General features: G+C 38.9%; 1 protein-coding gene across 9 annotated transcripts in view; it reads left to right on the plus strand.

Moving 5' to 3' along the window:
• The window catches only part of TENM3 (teneurin transmembrane protein 3), a 3803041-nt gene that overhangs the window by 1551215 nt on the left and 2228421 nt on the right, over positions 1-23405 (plus strand). The window lies entirely within an intron of this gene.

The raw sequence follows: 23405 nt of genomic DNA on the forward strand, positions 1-23405 counted from the left end.
AGTGAAGAAAGAACTACATCTTATAATAACAAACATCCAAGAACTGTCACTAAAAACATGAGCAACGTGAAGAACCCACACCAGGAGAGTGCAGTGAAGAAAGAACTGCATCTTATAATAACAAACATCCAAGAACTGTCACTAAAAACATGAGCAACGTGAAGAACCCACACCAGGAGAGTGCAGTGAAGAAAGAACTACATCTTATAATAACAAACATCCAAGAACTGTCACTAAAAACATGAGCAACGTGAAGAACCCACACCAGGAGAGTGCAGTGAAGAAAGAACTACATCTTATAATAACAAACATCCAAGAACTGTCACTAAAAACATGAGCAACGTGAAGAACCCACACCAGGAGAGTGCAGTGAAGAAAGAACTACATCTTATAATAACAAACATCCAAGAACTGTCACTAAAAACATGAGCAACGTGAAGAACCCACACCAGGAGAGTGCAGTGAAGAAAGAACTGCATCTTATAATAACAAACATCCAAGAACTGTCACTAAAACATGAGCAACGTGAAGAACCCACACCAGGAGAGTGCAGTGAAGAAAGAACTACATCTTATAATAACAAACATCCAAGAACTGTCACTAAAACATGAGCAACGTGAAGAACCCACACCAGGAGAGTGCAGTGAAGAAAGAACTACATCTTATAATAACAAACATCCAAGAACTGTCACTAAAACATGAGCAACGTGAAGAACCCACACCAGGAGAGTGCAGTGAAGAAAGAACTACATCTTATAATAACAAACATCCAAGAACTGTCACTAAAGCATGAGCAACGTGAAGAACCCACACCAGGAGAGTGCAGTGAAGAAAGAACTACATCTTATAATAACAAACATCCAAGAACTGTCACTAAAAACATGAGCAACGTGAAGAACCCACACCAGGAGAGTGCAGTGAAGAAAGAACTTCATCTTATAACAACAAACATCCAAGAACTGTCACTAAAAACATGAGCAACGTGAAGAACCCACACCAGGAGAGTGCAGTGAAGAAAGAACTACATCTTATAATAACAAACATCCAAGAACTGTCACTAAAAACATGAGCAACGTGAAGAACCCACACCAGGAGAGTGCAGTGAAGAAAGAACTACATCTTATAATAACAAACATCCAAGAACTGTCACTAAAAACATGAGCAACGTGAAGAACCCACACCAGGAGAGTGCAGTGAAGAAAGAACTACATCTTATAATAACAAACATCCAAGAACTGTCACTAAAAACATGAGCAACGTGAAGAACCCACACCAGGAGAGTGCAGTGAAGAAAGAACTACATCTTATAATAACAAACATCCAAGAACTGTCACTAAAAACATGAGCAACGTGAAGAACCCACACCAGGAGAGTGCAGTGAAGAAAGAACTACATCTTATAATAACAAACATCCAAGAACTGTCACTAAAAACATGAGCAACGTGAAGAACCCACACCAGGAGAGTGCAGTGAAGAAAGAACTACATCTTATAATAACAAACATCCAAGTACTGTCACTAAAAACATGAGCAACGTGAAGAACCCACACCAGGAGAGTGCAGTGAAGAAAGAACTACATCTTATAATAACAAACATCCAAGAACTGTCACTAAAAATGGACAGATTCGAAATAAAATGGATATTATCAAGCAAGAGTGCAGTAAACAACTGGAACTTCTAAATGGAATAGAAAAAAACAATCTGAACAGATTCTTGCTTAGAGGAAACAGTAACTGACCTACATACTAGTGTGACAGAAAAGGAACATCACAATGAATTTCTTCTGAAACAAAACACCAGGCTGATTGAGAAACTGGAAGACTTTGAAAGTAGATCAAGGAGGAATAATATAAGAATATATGGAATTCCTGAGAAAGAAGAGGGTGCTAACATGATTCAGTTACTCAATAAGTGGTTTTCATCAGCACTAAACATGCCTGGATCCCTCTCTTTTGGAATTGAGAGGGCGCATCGGTCCCTGGCAAATCCAGCTTAATCTCTGAGTTCATCCAACTCCAGGTCTATAATAGTTAGATTTCTTTCCTCGCAAGACAAGGACGTAGTGCTGAAGTCAGCTTGGACTAATTCCTTTATCAAGATGGGTGAAATAGTTATTTGTTTTGAAAACGACTACACCTCTACAGTCATATCCAGAAAAAAGGAGTGTGTTTCTCTAATTAAGTCCTTGAAAAAAGCCAATATTAAAGCTGAAATTCTTTTTCCCGCAAGAATAAGAATCACCTTGCCAGAAGGAGTGAAGATCTTTGATTCTCTACAAGAGGCAGTAGAATTTATCCAAAAGAAGAAAATGCTGTCGGACATGGAAGAAATGGAATGGTCATCCCAGAGTTTGAAAAGACAGGCAACAAAAAAATGGATGTTCTGTGAAGTAAGAAGCAAACAAAACTAAGAAACTAAAGGACAAATTAATAAATTCCTTCTAATTTTAAATGCTTTGTTTTATGAATCGTAATATATTTGATTCTGGAAAGTTTCTATGCTGGAAGGTAATGTGAATCATTTTTATTAACATTCTCTTTTCCTTTCTATATCTACGTCTTCTAATTAGATATAGTACTAAGTATTTGAATAACATTCTCTCTCTCTCTCTCTCTTCTTTCTTCCTATTCTTTTCTGTTACCAATGTTCCTTTTCTCTCTTTTCCACATTATAAGTACTTTACATACTTTACCCTTTTAAATAACTACAAATGATGTATGTCTTCTAATTTTTCAGTAATAATATAATTTGACTTAATACCAAAGTGCATTTTTTTCTAGTGGGTAAGTTGTGGGGTAACAACGTGTTTCTGATTAATGTTTCTCACTAGATGTTTTAGACTGTTTAGATACATTCAAATATTAATACAGTACATTAATGGAGTTTTATAGATAGGTAAATATAGTTTCATAGTTTCATAGTATAGTACTAGGCTATCTGCCCTGGGGCATTTGTAAGCCTAGCCATAGTGATGTGGCTTTTGCCACCCCATGAAATGGTACAAAAAATGTACAGAATAAATTTAGAATACTGTGCCTCTGTCTAGTAGTGACACAGTGAAGGTCCCCTTATATAATAGAATTAGTTTACTGTGCCCCTGTCTAGCAGTGACACAGATGTGACCCCTGGGGTAAACATACGATCTCCCATCCACTCATCAAGATTTCTCTTGAAGAGAGTCAGTGAGGGCTCTGCCTATCTGAACTGGGATCTTGTTCCAAAGCATGGGAAGCCTCTGGGTTATGAATCTATCCCTCCAGCATGTCCTATTCATACTTGTGCCGAGGTTTAAATCTTTAGCTCTCGTGGTCCCGATGGATTTGGATTTTTTGAGGTGGAGCATGTCCATCAGATCCTGATTGGACATGGCCTTGTACATCAGGCAGAGATCACCTCTGAGCAGGCGGTATGCTACTGAATAGAGCTGAAGTTTCTTTAGTCTGGCAGAATAAGACATATGTTGGAGACCCTTGATCCTCTTGGTGAGGTACATTTGTGGTCTCTCCAGCTGTTGCAAATGCCGGGTGAGGTACATACCAAATGGGGCATTGTACTCAATCATGGGTCTGATGAGGGAGGAGTATAGGGGTACAATGACATCCTTGGATCTGGATGTGAATCCCTTCATGGTGAGGTGTGCAAGGTAGAATGTTTTTCTAACCACTTTGGCAACGTGGGTGTCAAATGAGAGGTCCCTGTCGACTTGGGTCCCTAGGTCTCTGATTACTTTTTCCGTACCCAGTGGGTTGCTGTCTATGTGATAATTTGTCGGTACTTTGTTTTTCCCAAAGGGGATGACTATACATTTTTTGGCATTTAGTTTAAGGCCGTGACTCCGGCACCAGTTGTCCGTTTCTGTGAGCCCTTTTTGTAGGATGTATGTGTCCACTGGTGTATCGACTATGGCGCCTAGTTTGCAGTCATCTGCGAACTTTGTCAGCCACAGCCCTCCCATGTTTGCTTTAACATCTGAAAAATATATGCCGGACAAGAGGGGTCCCAGGACAGATCCCTGTGGGACACCACTTGTGACTGGCTTTGAGTCTGACATTGCTCCAGCAATTTTAACTTTATGGGTTCTGTCCTTTAGCCAGTTTGCAACCCATCTAGTGACATAAGGGTTTACATTTAAGCTGTTGAGCTTATCTATGATGCCTGAGTGGGGTATTGTGTCGAAGGCCTTAGCCAAGTCCAGGTAGGCTGTATTGACTGCTTTGCCCTCATCAATGGCTCTAGTGACTGTTTCGAAAAAGTCAACCAGGTTCAAAAGGCAGGATCTGCCCTTTACAAAGCCGAACTGGGTGGGGTCAAGTGTCTGTAGGTCCCCTATGTCTCTGTTTATTAGTTCCATAATGATTCTTTCCATAGCTTTGCAGACTAGGCTGGTTAAGCTTATGGGGTGGTAGTTTCCAGGGTCTGTAGAGGCACCCCCTTTGTGGAGTGGGACCACTGTTGCTGTATGCCAGTGGTCAGGTACATATCCCGAAGTAAGGCTAAGGTTAAATAGCATTTTTCTGTGTGGGTTTAGCTCCTCTTGGAGTTCACGTAACACGCAACCCGGGATACCGTCAGGTCCCATTGGTGCTGTGTTTTAGCTTTGTTTAGGGCGGTTCTCACTTGGACATCTGAGATGACAGGGAGATTACATTCAGCTGGGATAAGTATTTCTTCTTTTGGGGGTGAGGGAGGGGAGAAATTTGCACTGAACCTGTCAGCCAGAATGTTGGCAATATCTGTGGGTTCAGTGTATTTTTTGTTGTTGTGAACTAACTTTGAGCATATCTGAGGGTCTCTGCCCAGGTTTCTAACATAGCTGAAGAAGGCTTTGTGGTTATCTTTAGTGTCCTTAGCGATTTTCTCTCAAAGTTGGCCTTGGATGTTTTTATGAGAGAACGTAGTTTTCTGCTAATGTTGATCAGAGATGTCTTCCCTTCATGGGATTTTGCTCTGACGTGCAGTAGCTTCCTTCTTTTGTTATACAATTTGTTAATGGCTGAGGTCCACCAGACAGGACGCTTGCCTTTGGTGGAGAGGGACTTGGATTTATTTGGGATTGCATGATCCATGCATTCTTGCAGATGTCCATAGAAAGCATTTGTGAAGGATTCGGCATTGTGGGATGTGGTATCCAGTGGCACAGTGGGCTTAAAGGATACCATCTCAGTCTTAAGAAGAGTGAAGTCTGCTTTTGAGAAGTTTTTCACTGTGGTCTTTTGTGCTGGGGGTGGAGGTGGGATATGTATATCCAGGGTGATTAGTTTGTGGTCAGGTCTCACTAGTGAGGGGTATACTTCCGGTGTGGAGCATTTTGTCCCCATGTTTGCGATGATCAGGTCTAGTATATTATCTCCCCTAGTGGGAGAGGTGACTAGTTGTTCCAGTGCATTTGAATTTATGAATTCCAGGAACCTTTGGGCTAGGGTATTAGGGCTAGAATAATGTACCCAATCTATGTTTGGGTAGTTGAAGTCTCCCAGTATGATGGTATTTTGTGATACATTCATATCCTCCAATGTCTTCAGGAAGGCTGAGTGGGGTTCTTGAGATTGGGAGGGTGGTTTTTAACATGCTACCAGTTGTATAGCAGTTTTGCCTATGGTTAGTTGCACCTGTATGGTCTCTGATGCTTCATGTGTTGCAACTATCCTGGAGGTGTGGGTGTCCTTGATGAATATGGACGCTCCCCCTCCCTTTGTGGTTCGGCCCGGGTTTTGGGGCCAAAACGCATGATATGAATATAAGTTTGATATATTTTTTTTTCTCTCTCTCTGGCCTGGTTAACTGGTGGATATATGATTGCAATGTTATAACATGATTTCTGATTTGAGGCAGCTGTTGTTGCTTCTAAATAGCTGTTTTTATATGAAAGTGTTAATCTTTTCATGATGTTGATGTTTTGTGAGGAAACCGGTGGTTTGGGTGACTGTTCTCATTGTGGAGATTCATGACAACAAGGCACCTTGAGTTTTTTTTTTTTTTTTTTTTTTTGCTTTCTGTAAACTCTAAAAGCTTCAAGATCTGGATTTCCCACCAAAACTGCTTTTTTTTCTTCACTAGAGACACCATCTGTTGTGTATGAGCCTATTTAGATACTTTTTAACAAGTTTATGAAGCTGCAGTTAGAGGAAACAGCAGTGATGACATCATTTGACCTTTTGAACTTGTTAAATGGTTATACTTAGAATTCTTTTCTCTTGAAATTCTGTTATCCTTCACTAGATAATTTAAATGGTAAATAATTAGTTCTGATAAAAGTGTTTAACTCCTTTGAAAATGCCTATGTTCTCTTATAGATGCATACATTTTGCAGATTCATTGACACTGTTAGTAACTAAATGACATCAAGTGAACTAGGAGCTGCATTAGAAAACTCATTATGCATATTAACATCAGACTTATGTTATATAACTAAACCTTTAGTAACTAAACAGAGGGTTGTGAAGCCCCCCTTTATTCTCTCTCTCCCCCCTTCCTGATGAAAGATGTCAGCATAGATATTGTTAATACATATGAATAATATCTGTATAATTGCAAAATATAATAGTTATGTTGTAATAAGTGTTTACATATACATATATATATATATATATATATATATATATATATATATATATATATATTCAACAGATCCTTACATGAAAAATGTTAGATGACTGACAAAATGGTTAAATTATCTGATGTTTCTTGAAATGTCTTGGAAATAATGACAATCTGCTTAACCTTCAGCTTCTAATGTTTATACATAGTTTGATCTGATTTGTATTTCTGGCATATCTACGTATTAGAGGTGCTATTATCATATGTGACATATTCATATAGCTTCAGATATATTGGGCACTCTCATTGTAATGTACATTTCATGGATTCAGATTTCTTTAGTCGCTTTCATAATGCTTTTCTTTTTTGTTTTTATACTGTATTCTAAGCAGAGATTAATAATTTGTGTCTTTTGGTATTGGAGAGGTGGTGAATGGATAGTTTAGTTCAGTTTTTAACTAAACCAGAAACGTCATGTTTCATGTATGTGTTTGTAAATAGTTTTGGGTTTTTGAAAGTAGTGCTTAATACATGATGTTCTTTGTGTTTCACTGTTGCAGTCATTACATTTGGGTAATCTGCTGGCAAGTTGCCCTCAGTCGGCCTGAATTCCAAAGTCTGGGTCCTGCGTCAGCTGCTGTCTCATCTTCCATGACGTCAGGTCGTCAGGGGTATGAAATATGCAGCCGACACCATTTTCTTTAGTCTTTCTTGCCGCATGGTGCCTGAAGCAGAAGCATTTCGCAAGTGCTGGTCGGCCGACTGCTGAAATATTCGAGTTTGAGTTTCCGAACCGAAATCTTCACTAAAGCTAAGTACCCCGTTGGGGAAACTTTTTTCTTGCTCCATACCGATGTCAGAAAAAGTTAATAATTGTATTACTTGTGGGAAGCAAATACCTCATAAGGATTTCCATTTATACTGTATTCCTTGCCTAGGCCCTGATCACAACGTGCCTGGCTGTCGGTTTTGTGCTAGATTTAACCAACACACTATTAAGCGTCGGTATATTTTTGCCTCAAAATATTTTGGATACAGATTTAACTACCCAGAAATGTCATTGGATAGCAATCCAACTACCGGAGTACATAAAAAACACAAAGAAAAGGACAGAGAAAGACAGTCGAGATCCAAAACCGACAATGAAATGTCTCCTAAGCCAGTCGCTGGTTCACCGGTACTCAGTGAGGCACTTTCGCAGCCCCTGATACCCACTACTTTCGAGTCGCAGGCCCCTACCAACTCCCATGTGGAGTCCTGCATGCTGTGAGATACTCAAAGTATTGGACTGACGGATGTATCTCCCTCAGATGGGTCCGGAGCCGCTGAGCAGGCACCAGCTTCTGAGGGTGTATTCAGGCCTCAACATTTGTACATCAAACTGATGACAGCTGCAAAACCAAAGACAAAAGCTACTTCTAAAACTAAAAAACCGACACATGAGCCATGTGCACAGGCCTCTATGCCTAAAAAACAGATTATCAAAATGGCCGAAGACCTTATTACCTTGATCAGGGGTAACCATCTCCCACCAGATAAGAGGCCTAGGCAAGACACTGATTATGAATCTTCAGATCAGGTTTCTATTTCTTCTGATTCCTTTTCTGATCAGGAATTATCTATACCTCCCTATGAAGATTCAGATGCAGAGGAGTCTATACCATCTGCTTCACCTCCTGAGGATTATTCATTTGGAGAAACCTTGCACACTTTGAGGGAGCATTTTCACTGGGAGAGTCAAGATTTCTCAGAATCAAAAAAGAGGCTCAGGGATTTTCTTCTTCTCCCTCAGCACAGGCCTTTAGCCACCCCCCCTGTTTTAGACATTGTGGATGATGTATTTTCGGAGTCAAGCTTGTCCCCTGACTCCTTACCTCCAGCTCCCAGCAAGCCTGACAGATATTACAGGGTCCCTGACTCACATACATTTTTGTTTAGAAACCCTGCTGATGATCCTGGAACTATTTCTCAGGGTCCAAAGGGAGTTAAGGCCTCAACAGCAAAAAATCCTACCCCCTCTGACAGAGATTCAAGGGCATTGGATAGATGGGGAAAAAAGGTTTGTACATCTGCTACCTTGGCAATTAGGGCCTTAAACTGTCAGTTTCATATGCTCAAGTATCAACAACAGGTTATGGGATTGCTGAAACAGAAAATGATGTTGATTTCTGAAGGTGCAGAAAATAAAGAATTGCAGGAATTATTGCATGCTGCTGAACAGGTTGGAAAGCATGCTTTGCAATGTGGTTTGGATTCCTTAGAGGCCTCCTGCAGGGCCACAGTTACTGGATCTGTGATTAGGAGGCATGCCTGGTTAAAGGAACAAAATTTGCCTGATCATGTTAAAGGTAAATTGTTAGATGCACCTTTACAGCATGATACTCTGTTTGGTATTAAGGCAGAAGAGGTTTTAAAGAAAATGGAAGACAAAGCTAAGTCTATGCAAACTGTAAAAGACTTCCTACAAGTGCAGCCACCAAGATTCAGTAGACACTGGCCTACAAAAAAATTGGTCCTTTCCTTTGTCAGACAGAGCTCAAAGGGGAAAATCCAGACACCCTAAGGGTTCCAGATACCAGGCGCTTCAACCTCCAACTCTGGAGGAAATAAAACGCAAACCTACAGAAAACAGTCCCAATGACTTCCCTCTGCCTGCACCAAGCACTTACCTTTTGGCAGCAACCTTAGGGGGAAAATTAGCACTTTTTGCTCAAAATTGGCAGTTAATAACCCAGGACAAGTGGGTGCTAAACATAGTATTACAGGTTCCATTTCCATACTCTGCCAATGGCAAATGGTTGGCCAGATCTGCCAAAAAATCAATAGACAGAGGCACAGAAACAGGTTATATCCCTCATGGATATGGGGGCCATTCAGCCAGTACCGTAACAGGAAAAAGGACAAGGCTTTTACTCAAGACTGTTCTTGGTACCCAGAAAGGACAAGGCCTGGTGGCCAATACTGGATTTATCGATTTTGAATGCATACCTGGACATTCCAAAATTCAAAATGCTGACTTTGCAACAGCTTCTGCCCATGCTGGGCAAGAATGCTTGGCTGGTGACATTAGACCTAAAAGAGGCATACCTACATGTCCCAATAAGACAATTGTGCAGAAGATACCTCAGATTCAAGGCTGGCTTAATGCATTACCAATTCTCTGCACTGCCCTTTGGCTTATCTACTGCTCCCAGGGTCTTTACAAAGTGCCTGGCCCCAGTAATTGCATTTTGCAGACAAAGAAGTATTCAAATATGTCCTTACTTGGACGACTGTCTCATTCAAGCAGAGAACAAGGACATTCTTCTTCAACACCTGGCATTTGTGAAAAGATTTCTAACATGCCTACAGTACACTATAAACGAAAAGAATTCACAACTGGTACCTTCTCAAAAGAATGCATTCCTGGGTGCAATCTTGAATACAACTGCCCAGATGGCTTACCTCACACCAGACAAGCAAAGGCAACTGACTACTTACTTCAAACTGATGGCAACAAATACCCAGTTATCTGCAAGACAAATTCTGCAGGCTTTGGGCTACATGGCATCCTGCATCCTACTGATTCCATTTGCAAGACTGCATATGAGGAAACTTCAATGGTACCTAAAGTTTATGGAGTCAACATTGTCACAGTCTGGAAACAATGATTCCTCTCATTCCCTGCCTATAACAGGAATTTCTATGGTGGGCAGATGCATGTCCCCAAAACATGGGACTGGCCTTCACTCTACCCCCTGCCAGCCAAACCTTAACAACAGACGCATGGCGGCAAGATGCATTCAGGGCATATGGACCCCAAAACAAATGCATCTACATATCAACCAGAAAGTGATGCTAGCTGTTCAAAATGCCCTAACAGCCTTCAAGGACTTACTTCATCCAGGACAATTACTGATAAAGACAGACAACACCACGGTCATGTGGTATATAAACAAGCAGGGGGGCACACACTCATACCCCCTTGGCAGATTAGCCATGACACTGTGGGACACAGCTTTGACTTACCAGGTACATCTTCAAGCTCAGTTCCAGCCAGGAAAGCAAAATACTCTGGCAGATGATTTAAGCAGAAATATTATGGATCCCCATGAGTGGAAACTAGATCCACAAGTCTTCAGCATGATAACAAAGAAATGGGGGGAGCCCAGACATAGACCTATTTGCCTTTCCTCAGAATTATCAATTGAAAAGATTCTGCACAAGGACTTATCACAGACAAGCATGGAAAGTGGACGCCCTATCCTTCAGTTGGAAAAACCTATCAGTCTACACCTTTCCTTCTCTGCCTCTTCTACCCAAGGTCTTCCTAAAAGTCAAACAACAGAAACCAAAGATGATACTAATTGCCCCAGACTGGCCCTACCAATACTGGTACCCAATCCTAAGGAACTTGTCTCAATACCCAGCTTGGACCTTACCTCAAAGACCTCAACTACTGTCCCAGAAAAACAACCAGATCCTGCACAATCAACTCCAGACACTGAACCTGGCAGCATGGCTGATCATGTAGTTATACAAACAACACCTCTCAGTAAAGCTGTGATGGATGTAATTTTGGAAGCCAGAAGGCCTAGTACTAGAAAATCTTATGCTGATAAATGGAAGAGATTCTGTGCTCGGAATCAAGCACAAGGAACTGATACAGCAGAACCAAATATTCCTCAGATATTACAATACTTAACTGAGATGCTTAACAAAGGCATATTTTTTTCATCAATTAAAATTCATGCCTCTGCCATTTAGGCTCATTACAATACAGAGCCACCAATCTTTTCTCATCCTTTACTGAAGCAGTATCTTAGAGGAGACAAAAATGTAAGGCCTCCTAGAAGATCACCAATACCTGCATAGGACCTCAATTATGTGTTGGAAAAGCTCACCCTGCCTCCATTTGAACCAGCTGCTACCGCTGATATAAAGTTCTTATCATGGAAAACAGCTCTGCTACTAGCAATTACTTCATCAAGAAGAGTTTCAGAGCTACAGGCCATCATGGCTGTAGAGCCTTTTATCATATTTTACCCAGACAGGCTGTGCCTGAGGACAACTCCTGCATTTATGCCTAAGGTGGTTTCCAGTGTAGCTCTTAACCAGACTATTCATCTGCTAACCTTTTACCCAAATCCACAGAATAAGGGGGAGAGAATTCTGCATGCCTTGGATGTGCACAGACAGCTAAGATTCTACTTGAGCAGGACTAAAGCTCTAAGAAAAACTGAACAATTACTAGTGGCATATGCCGCAGGATCAGAAGGAAAGGCTATTTCAAAGCAGACTATTTCAAAGTTTATAAGCCACTGCATTCGTTTCTGCTACTTACACCATGGTAAACCTGTGCCCAAGGGCATTAGGTCTCATTCCACCAGAGCTGCAGCTACTTCAGCAGCCTTTCTCAGAGGAGTACCAACCAAAGACATTCTAGAGGCTGCTACTTGGAGTTCTGTTCACACCTTTACAAAGCATTATCATTTGCCTCTCTACTCTAAGTCCAGGGCAGGCTTTGCCACTGCAGTTCTGCAGGGCCTTATAGCCGCATCTAATGCTGTTTAGCTACAGCCACCCAACCATAGCTTTGGGATTCTACCCAAATGTAATGAATGCAACAGTGAAACACGAAGAACATAGTACAGTTGTGTACACTTACCATAAATGTAGATGTTTGAGTGTATTCACTGCTGCAGTCCAAGTTATCCTCCCGCCATCCCCCTTTCATTCTGGAGTTTATCTTTCCTTCTCTATCTTCTACAACCTATGTGGTGTATTTGCTTGTAGATAAAGGTAAAGTTTATATTGTTGCATGTATTTATATATACATATTTTTGCTACCTTTTTGGGGGCATCTGACATCTGGGGCAAGAAAAACTAAAGAAAATGGCGTTGGCTGCATGTTTTATACCCCTGACGACCTGACGTCATGGAAGAGGAGACAGCAACCGATGCAGGACCCAAGACTTTGGAATTCAAGCCGACTGAGGGCAACCTGCCAGCAGATTACCCAGATGTAATGACTGCAACAGACATGATAAGTAAGTTTTCAGTAGATTTCAAGTCAACATGGAAGAAAGGTCTTTCAGTTAGTAATAACATACATATTATAGTCAATGGTTTATAAATGTTTATCATTAAATATTATTGGTTTGAACAATAATGTCAAAAGAGCTGGTTTGCTTAAATATATCAAAATGCATAAAGCCCAGATCATCTTTTTACAGGAAAACCATCTATTAAAAAAAGATCTACACAAACACTCATTCAATGGGTATACCATTCTGGCTGGTTCATGTTTTAAGACTAAGAGAAGGGGCACTCTTATTCTATGGAAAAATACTTATACTATGCCAAGAATTATAGATACAATTTCAGATAAAGATGGGCTGCTAAGCATGGTTATTTTGGAAATCAGTAGGAAGCATTATACTTTGATTAATACATACTGGATACCAGGACTGCGCACTAAATATGTTGACAAACATCTGGACCTGATTACTTTAAATGCAAAAGGGGAAATTATAGCAACAGGTTATTTTAACTGCCTGTTATCAAGCAATGATACTTCTAAAAATGGTAAAATAAAACTAACATCTCAAGCCAAGAAGTTAAATGCCTTTACAAACCAGATGAACCTTAAAGATATACATGGTCTAAGAAAACATTATTCCATATTCTGTACTCACTATTCATATCAGTTTGGTACACAAACAAACATTCATAAGGTCTTTGTATCAAATAATATATACTCTAAATATCTATATTGACTTGTCCACTTTCGGACCATAATGCTATAAACTTCACATTAACTATACATACAGATGATTTAAGATTTCTACAGAGAATTCCTGCTTACATAACTAAGTTAAATGACTTCAGGGAATGGATAATGAAAGAAATATACATGTTTATGAAAACAAATGATAATGGTAAAATGACTGATACTATACTGTGGGACACCTTTAAAGTTTATATATATGGCAGAATAAAATCTTGGTACCTTAGAAAAAGGAGAGAGTGGGACAAAGAAATTTTAGACTTACAAAAAAAACATAGACAGGATAAAAATGGATGCAAAACCAAATAAAGTAGCACATAATGAAATTACTAAGCTAAATCAAAAATACTTAGAAGTTCTGAATCATAAGGTAGCCATAAACCGGGAAAAATTGAAATTGCAATCCTATGCAGTAAATCCTAAATATCTACATAAACTAGTGGAAAGATCCAAAAACATAAACAATCAAAATCTTATTAATGAGATTAAATATAAAAGTGATGGTTCAGTTAAGAGTACATCCATCTCAATGGGCATATTAGAAGTGTTCAAAAACTACTATAAAGATATAAATAATAACACACCACCTTTGGAGACAGATAATGTAATAAATACTTTTATTCAAGAAAATATAACTACTAAGGTGTCAATTCAACAAAATAACACCTTAAACAGATAACACTAACAGAAGTGAAAGAGCAAATAAAAAAATGTAAGGATAATAAAGCTGCAGGACTGGATGGAATAATTCCTGAATTATATACGATTTTTCCTGAATATATAATAAAGAAAATGATGAGTGCCTTTACTATGGTTAAGCAAAAATGTATAACACCCCCATCATGAAAATATTCAATTATCTCCCCCATTTTAAAACATGGTAAGGACCCGAAATGTTGTGATTCATATAGGCCAATTTCATTACTAAACACTGATTATAAAATTTTCATGACAATATTAGCTAATAGGATAAAGAAAATATTACCTAATCTAACAGATAATGACCAGACAGGGTTCATTCTTCATAGAAAAGTGCAAGGTAGCATTATTAAATTGCTAAAACAACTAAGTATTATCAGCCTAAACATAGAAAAGGCTTTTGATTCTATTAGTTGGTCTTATCTACAAATAATTCTGGTTGTTTTTGAATTCTCCTCAGATTTTGTCAACTTATTAATGAAAATTTATAGTAGGGCACAAACTTATGTGAAAATCAGATCATATCTATCCTCACCACTAGAAATCCTCAAGGGAACTGGACAAGGTTGTCCTTTGTCACCATTATTGTTTGCTCTTTCAATGGAACCTTTTACTACATATATCAGAAACAAGTAAAATATAAAAGGCTTTCAAATTATTAAGGACTATTGTCCTAAGATACAATTATTTGCGGATGATATTTTGTTAATGCTGGGTGATATTGATGGTTCTATGCATGATGTTATAAATACCTTAAGCAAGCCTGAAAGAATTCCAGGGCTTAAATTTAATCATAATAAATCCAAAACATTACTAATTAACAAAAAGATCAACAAAAACTTAAAAGAGAATAGCCTGTTTAACTGGGAGAATGATGTATTAGAATATCTGGGTGTCAGTATAAAGAGTACATGAAAAGAGTCTGTTAAACTAAACTACAATAATTTAATAATCACCATTAGTGAACTAATCAAAAGATGGAATCAAATGTTCTTCACAATGGAGGATAGGCCAGCTTTAATTAAAATGATAATTTTACCTAAAATTTTGTTTTATATACAGTCATTGATACTACCCCCTCCCAAAAACTTATTTAAAAAAATTAGATTCCATGCTACTTAAATTTTTATGGTTCCCCTTAAAACCTATGTTTGCATATAAATGGCACATTAGAGCTTGGACCAGTAATGGGATAGCATTCCCTAGCTTAGATCTTTATTTTAAATCAGTTATAATTATTATTTATTTACTATTTATTGCATTTGTTTACCAGGAAAGCACACTGGGCCTAGGTGAGCCCATTTTCAGTGGAGGCCCGGGGAGAAAAGCTCCATATAAAAGTCACATTACAGAAATACAAATATCAAAAAATACAAATATCAAAAATGTAGCACTATTTACAGTTTTTTAGCAATTCCAATGCAGTTTTATGGTATTACATTGGATCACACCTACCTATATATCTGGCTGGAAAATAATACATGAGATTCATATAGATGATGTCAAAATTATAGAAAATCAATTTAAGGAACAATATGGAATAAGTAGAGTTCATTGGCTTTTCCGTGAATTTTGTTTATTTAATAAGAAGTTTGATAATTTTTCTTATGGCATTAATCAAATATTTACTAACTTTAAAAATATAATTGATTGTAATTACAACATTAAATGATTTCTGTTTCTTATATTTCCTATAGCATACTCCCCTGATTAATTGTCACGAGAGACCAATAATCTCTCAACTAGGCTTGTATGGTACAAGTGAAGCACAACTCGAACAAGTAGAACGTAAATATTTATTCACAATCCAATCTCAAACAAAACAGCTGTTTGTTCTAGTGGTTCTGATGAAGTCTGTAATGTACAGATGAAAGCGCTTGACCGTTTTGTTTGAGATTGGATTGTGAATAAATATTTACGTTCTACTTGTTCGAGTTGTGCTTCACTTGTACCATACAAGACTAGTTGAGAGATTATTGGTCTCTCGTGACAATTATTCAGTTGTTGGCTGTGCATGGTAGTATACTCCCCTGATTGCCTAGATTCTATTAACATCAATGCAATGCAAAATTTAAAGGAAAATAACTATATTCTGGCATCAGGTTATTGAAAATGAGTACTAAACCACTAAACTCTCTTTTATATAGTTTTGATAATAGTCAAGACAGTTGGTTGTTTATACACTCATTATGGCAGTTTATAGAAAACAAAAAGAGAGTATCAATCAACCTAGAGACTGAATCTATACCTAGTTTGATCCAGCTTTTTATTAGCTGTCTTGAAAAGAGATATAATCAAAAGTTACGTACCTCACTTACTATAAGATACTAAGAGAAGACACTATAAAGTTTGACTCAGATTTTTGGAATTACTATGTAAAGATTAATGGAGAACAAATATCTGGTAAATACAGAAAAATTTTATTGAATTCTGAATATGGTACTTCATCATTATATTGGAGTTTATATACGTGGAAATTTATGAATAGGAGTTTCTATACTCCACATAAAATAAATCTTATACTCAAAAACAGTGAAAGTAAGTGTTGGAAATATGATGAATTACTAGAGGCCAACTGGGTTCACATGTTCATTGAATGTAGAAATATTGTTCAATACTGGAAAGACTTCAGATATTTTGAAAATGCTTTATGGTCTGATAACCATCATATTTCTAACTCAGTAATCCTATTCAGTGTTCCTATACCTAATGTAATACCTAAATCTCAGATTCAGTTACTCTGGTGAATTCTTGCAATTGCCAGAAAAGTTATTACTTTGAACTGGAAAAGTAAACAAGATTTGATGTTTAAAGATTTTATTAATTTAGCAAAAGTTGTTTGTAAAAAAGAACTGCAAACCATTTGTTATAGAACTCATAACATTACTCATAAAAAATAGCATGACAAAAATTGGAAAACCTTTTGAACAAATTCTGATAACTTATCATGGATAAAATGATTGTTTATCATGGATGAATGTAAATATTGTAAATAGTTTTGTTATTGTTTTATTAAATGTACATTTGCGTATGTTTATAATGAAAACAAAGTAAAAATGTTTTTTGAAAAAAAAAATAAGAGTCACAAGCGAAATGTGTATGTAGGAGCATAATATTATAGTAAGAGGGGGTGAGTGAGAGTGTAGCAGACTTTCCATTCTCAGGTCAAATTATAATTGAGAGCAGTTAAAGCGATACAAAGTAAAACAGGTTTTCTGTCATTTTCTGAGGCTAAATAACTGGCATATGCAGTATAGTTTACTGGTCAAGAAAAAGAGGACAATGACTATCTTAGTAAGAGGTCCTTAGAGTGCACAGACTATTTCTCAGAAACTTTCAGTCATAGTACAGGCATGTATTTGATTGATTAATACATAGCAAGGTTTTTCATGGTAAATATGCTTACATTATACAGTGACAAAATTCTTAGCAAACTTGTAGGTGTAGGGCCCTGTGGCAGAGCTCCTGCAGTATCAATGTCAGATGTAGTGACCCTCTGCTATTATATAATGACACAATTCTCTGTAAACTTGTAGGAGAATGGCCTTGTGGCAGAGCTCATGCAGTATTGAGGTCAGATGCAGTGACTGTAGGCTCTGCTCTATGAAGGAAGATAGTGGCCGAGTGTAAGAGGAGGCAACACTGGTAACATATATGTAAGCAGTTACACAGATATTCCTTTTGCTTTAAATAAATGTGACTGTTTATTTTATTTGGAGGAATGAATTAAAGAAGTTATGTATTAGTTTTTATTTTGAAGTATAACAGTGCAGTAGATGATACTGTGGTAGTATAATGGAAAACTACGGTGTGCGCAGTCATCTGCAGCCTAGGTGTTACAGGCATCAGTGATGCACAAGGACAGTGGCTGTATGAAACAATGTGGTTAGATGTTGTAAAATGGGTCTACTTTGACACATTGAATTAACATTTCAACGAAACTCAGTTTCGCTAGTCCAGTTTTATGAAAGTGCATTTCTCCAGAAATGCAGTTTCATGAAACTACAGTTCACAGAAGAAATATAAAAAAAAAATACACTACACTAAATTATGCAGGGGGGCAAGCCCCCCTGCACCCTCCATACCCCCACTATTAATATATACCAAATCCGAGATTGCACTACAGTGGGGAAAAGGGAACATTCCCTTATTCCCACTGTACTGCGATCTCCAACAACAGCCTTGGTGAATTGTAGTTTCATGAAAGTGCATTTCTGGAGAAATGCACTTTCACTAAACCAGACTAGCGAAACTGAGTTTCATTGAAATATTAATTTGATGGACATATTTTCATCTATAAAGTTCATAATTCTGAATATTGTAAACATTATTAAAAAAAATTAACAGCATGGGAATTTAACCCATAGTTATATGGAGTGCAATTATCATGTCTTCTTAATTATTCCCATGTCACAACAGTTACTTAATGGTTATAAAAACATCTATTTGATATATATGGGACACAGATATATCCCTACATTCCATAGGAATGCTTAGGTATGCATAGGATAGGCAGACTAACTGTAGGGATCCACGGGCTGTCTCCACACCTCAGTGATGCTCCGTCAAAGCTGCTCCATGTCCCTCTGATGCAGGTCATCATAGCAGTGGCAAACTTGCATCTCCAGTGCGGTAGATCCATGTCTGTTTTCAGTGCTCTCATGCAATCCAGTTCTATATATCTATCATCCTGAAGTTCCTTGTCTGGCATTTCATCTGATGTTCCACTCCAGTGTACATAGTCAACATCTGGTTGGTCTCCTCCTCAGTCCAGTTCGATGCATGGACACGTCTCAGCCTCCTCAATGTAGCTACCATGATCTTCCACTGGAAAAAGCCCGAAAAATGCAAAAACCGAGAAATGTTCACTGAAGTCCCACTTATTTCATAATTAGCAGTATCGGATCTGTAAATGTATTAAAATCAATATTTGAAAATGGCGTTCTTGTCATGTTATCAGTTCATTGGTAATAATGGGCATGTGCCACACATTGTACCATTTATCAATAACTGTTGAGTATTTATGCAATGTGAGTGTTACAGAACACAAAACCAAGTTATGTCGATGTGCACAAATGGGATTCCAAAATCTAGAATTTTAATGAACTTCATTAATTATGTATGGGACAAATAGTACTTAAAGGTGGGTGCACATTAGGTGCACTATGTTTCTGTGATTCGGAGTGAGAGTTTCATTTGCAATTGATAGCATTTCTCTTCTGGTGATTATTACATCTTTTAAAGTCAGTCATTTCCAAAGGTACCTGTTTAAATTTATTTTTATTGAAAATGTGAGCTTTAACAGAAATTGTTGTAAGTTACTGGACTGATGTTTGATTGACCTTTATGAATAAGGGTGTCGCTATTTTAATTAAATGATATCAGTCCTATATGCATTTGTATTGTCAGATTTACAATGCAAATGTGAACAGTATATAAAGACAGATATATAGATCATCCGTACTTCTTATCAGTACTTCCTTGCACTCTGTGGTGTAACTATGGAAACCTACAGATTCCGACATTATCTATATCTACTGCATTATGTTGATATTATGGATATTTCGTGTTTCCTAACAAAACTGTTAAAAACGTGTGTTGTTACTGTTATGGATATTTCTTCAATAAAGCTTCTTAACAAAGGTGTTATCACTACTGGCTCAGTATACAAAAGATCAGCCTGCCTACAGATCCTGAGGTTTTCCGATACTTTCTGTATGCAGTTCAATTGTAAGTTTGTGTACTATTTTAATGTGAAATGCATGCAGACACCTGTGGCATGATGCTGTTGTCTTTGAACCTCCATTCAACATATATGTAGTGTGAGGGGTTCTAATCCCACACACTAACTCTAAAGATACTACAAGTTATGTTTATTTTACAAGCGCTGTGTATGAAGGCATTATTGTTACATTTTATATGTCGGATTAGTATTTGTCATCAGCAGTGTTATACAGACCTTTGCATTGCACAGGAATGAAAACTTTTTATGTTGACAAACACAGTCCACAGAATCAACTGCATAAACGGGCACATGGAGGAATATGATCATGCACATATCACTATCTTTCAGATGGCCAACCATCCTAGGGGTGAAACAGGATCTCAGGGTAGACATAGACATGCAGATGGTGTGGATGGCCAGTTGTCAGAGGGTGCCTGCCTCCTGCTGATGCAAATAAGCAACATTATTGATCAGATATTTGTGCACTTGCCCATGCCATAGATCATGTGACACACCAGCTACATGTGATGCCCCAGCTATGTGTGATGCATGAAGGACAGGAGCACAGACATGGTAAGATAGTGGCAGCATTGGCCATTCAAAATGAAAACATGCTAGCTGTGGCATGGTTGGTAAAAACTCTGGCTTCTGGCATTGCAGCGGTGCCATAATACAAGCAGGGTTCTGTGTGCCCTGTCTGTGCTCAGCAGATTGCAACATGGGAGAGGCAGGCCATCTCTCTGCAGAACTACCAATGCTCATTGAGTATCGGTGTCTATGGTCCATCATCAACACAGTTCCACTGCTAGCTCATCTGATGTGGTCCTGCCAGTCATAACAAGGCCTTCATATTGAAGTCATGCTTCTTCATCTCAACATGATATTTTTACCTCATCAGTCTCCTCTGTACAGCAACCTGAACCACATCTTTGTGTACATAGTATGGGCATAGCAGGCCATGGTATGAAATGTCCATCAAGTTGTGTTAGAGTGTGTCCAAAAGTGTCATAAACATAGCTGGCTCTTATTGGCTGTTACTGTGATATATTTGTGTGTGGCTATTAAACGTTCTGCACTATGTCCTGTGCTGTTTCTCTTTTTTTCATGTTGTTATATTGTAGAGATATGATTGTCAAACACTGATGTGAGTCCCTTATTGTTTTCCATGCAGTGATACAACTATCCGACTGTGTATGCATACCTTTGAAAGTTGTGTCCTGAGTTGCTGATCGCTGTTGTGACACATTTGCATATTTTCACATTGTAATATGTTATGAGTATGTTGTTATGTCTGATGCTCAGTGTGTACTTCTAGTGGGTAATTGCCTTTTGATGCAGTCTGTGTTGCTGTAGTGGGGCAACACCTGAACGTCAGAATAGAATCTGTATACTCATGTATGTGTCGCTTGTCATGACTCAAAGTTGTGGGTCAGATGCTGCCGTGTTGCCTGGGTCTGCACTTGTGGTCTCACCCTATGTTGCCAATGCCTGTGACTTCTGTCCCCTATGTCCTCCTGCTCTTCCTGCGATACCTGCGGGGTGCCCTTTTCAGACATTTGGGATTCTTGGAGTAGTTCGCCCACACCTGCATTTGGAAGACTGCTATGTGTTCTAGTTAGCATGTGGCATAGCATGGCACACGCTGTGGTCATCCTTGCTGCCTTCTCAAGTGTGTCCAGACATCTGAACCTAACTTTCAGTAATCCAAACACATGCTCTGTGGTGTTTCTGGTTGCTGCTTGAGCTCTACTGTAGACCTCCTGTGCAGGGTTAAATAGTTCCCAGTGTGGTGTCATTAGGTGTGGCTCAAGTGGATAATCACAGTCACCTGTTGTGAGGAATGAAAACACATTTGTTCAGAATGAATATTGTAAGGGATAGCCTTAGCTTACATCCTAGATGTGATCTTATACTTAACTAGTAGTAGTCCCTCAGGTATTTCACCTTGCTGGAATGCAGCCCTCAGTCCGCTTTCCCTCCACATAGCAGCATCATGGACACTTCAAAGTATGGTGCTGTGATGTTTGTTAGGCATGGCCTGCCCTTTCTGTTTATGTATCAATCTGCTTCAGGATGTATTGGTGTCTTGATAGGTCTGGGTGTGTGCAATCTAGTGCACTGAGTGCATGGGGGATGTCTGCGATGCTGCAAAACTGGTGTATTACAGTTCTACGCTCCATGGGGATGATAGGAAGTGTATGTAGCATTCCACCTTGCTGCACATTGCTTTCAGGAATTTTGCCTGGATACGGCTGCCAGCTGTTTGCAACATTCCCACAGCATCCCCATGTGTCCCTGGAATGTCCTAGATGCAAGTACACCCAGACTGAGGCACACTTTGGTTTCAAAGGGGATGAGTTTCCTCACAGGGTCTACACAGACGTGTGGGACACATGTTGTATACAGTCTGCATCAGTTGTCTGTCTAGATGGTGTCTGTTGATTATTTGCTGGTTCAACAACAGGTTTAATTGCAGCCTTGCTCTTACTGTAGCTGCCTGCCTTCTAGAGCGCACAGCCACAGACTCATTTATGGCTTGCATCACTGTTTCTTGTTGCAGTTCATTAACAGCAGGTTGCATTTTTACATACTTTTTGATGTCCTTACATTCACTCCTGCAGTATTCTTAACAGATGGGATTCCCTGCCATGGAAGCCCAAACGTCAGGCCAGTCTACCAAAGACTACTTCTTGCTTTCAAAACGTATGTTGAATGTCACCCAAACACTCCTTGCATAGTGTAGGGCATAAAGGTGACGTTCAGGCCTAATGTAATCAGAACTTCTTTACTGCCAGTCTGAACGTATATTTTTACCATTGGTCTGTTTACCTGCATTTTCATTGTCCAGTGATTTCCTATGCCTGTTTGCTGACTTCTGTTACATTTGCAGATAAGTGCCCCATTGGGGATTTTGTTTTTTCTTATTTTTTTTTTTTTTTATGCTCCTTAGGTTAATGTCATCCAGAAAGGGTAAATGCCAGAGTGGGAGACAGATTCCCCATAAAGACCACCACGATAAGTGTATTTTTCTCTAGGAGCTTCTCATGACCATACATCTTGTTCTATTTGTCAGGCGTTCATTCCAAAAATGCTTGCAGTAGACTTTCTTCCCTTTCCTTGTATCTTGAGAACCAGTGTATTAATCTTCTCTCTAAAGATACAATGGAAGGAATCTCCCACCCAGAGGGTCAGCCATTAGGGAAGAAGGTGAAAAAGGTACAACTGGAATCTTCCACTGCCCAGCCTCTGGCAGGTGTTTCTCCTCAGGTCGTTACAAACCTGGAGGCTCACATGGATGTGTTGTCAGATTTCCCTTGCTGCCACAGTGTCAGAGGCCAGTGAGAGTCCAGCTGTCAGCACATCCAAAAGGGCTTTGCAGGAGTCCAGGGAACTATGGCAGATTTTTTTCAGAGTGGCCTAGGGAATTTCCTTAGTTTTTGGTTGGGGAAGACATACCTACTATGGTTTTCAACTGCTGTCCTGAGTCTGAGCCTTTTCAGTTTTATGCAGGGGATGTGCCCTTAAAAAGGAAACAAAAAATTAAACATTTCTTCTGCTTCTAGGGATCCACAAAGTGAGTGGCAGGCCTCCAACCAGGGACTATTTACTACTTTAATATTTTTAAAGCCTCCTCAAGGGGTTTGATTTCCTGCTCCTCGTTGGTCCCCTACTCTC

The sequence above is a fragment of the Protopterus annectens genome, chromosome 2.part1 (assembly GCF_019279795.1).
Source record: "Protopterus annectens isolate FY-2018-M chromosome 2.part1, PAN1.0, whole genome shotgun sequence".
Taxonomy (NCBI): Eukaryota; Metazoa; Chordata; order Ceratodontiformes; family Protopteridae; genus Protopterus; species Protopterus annectens.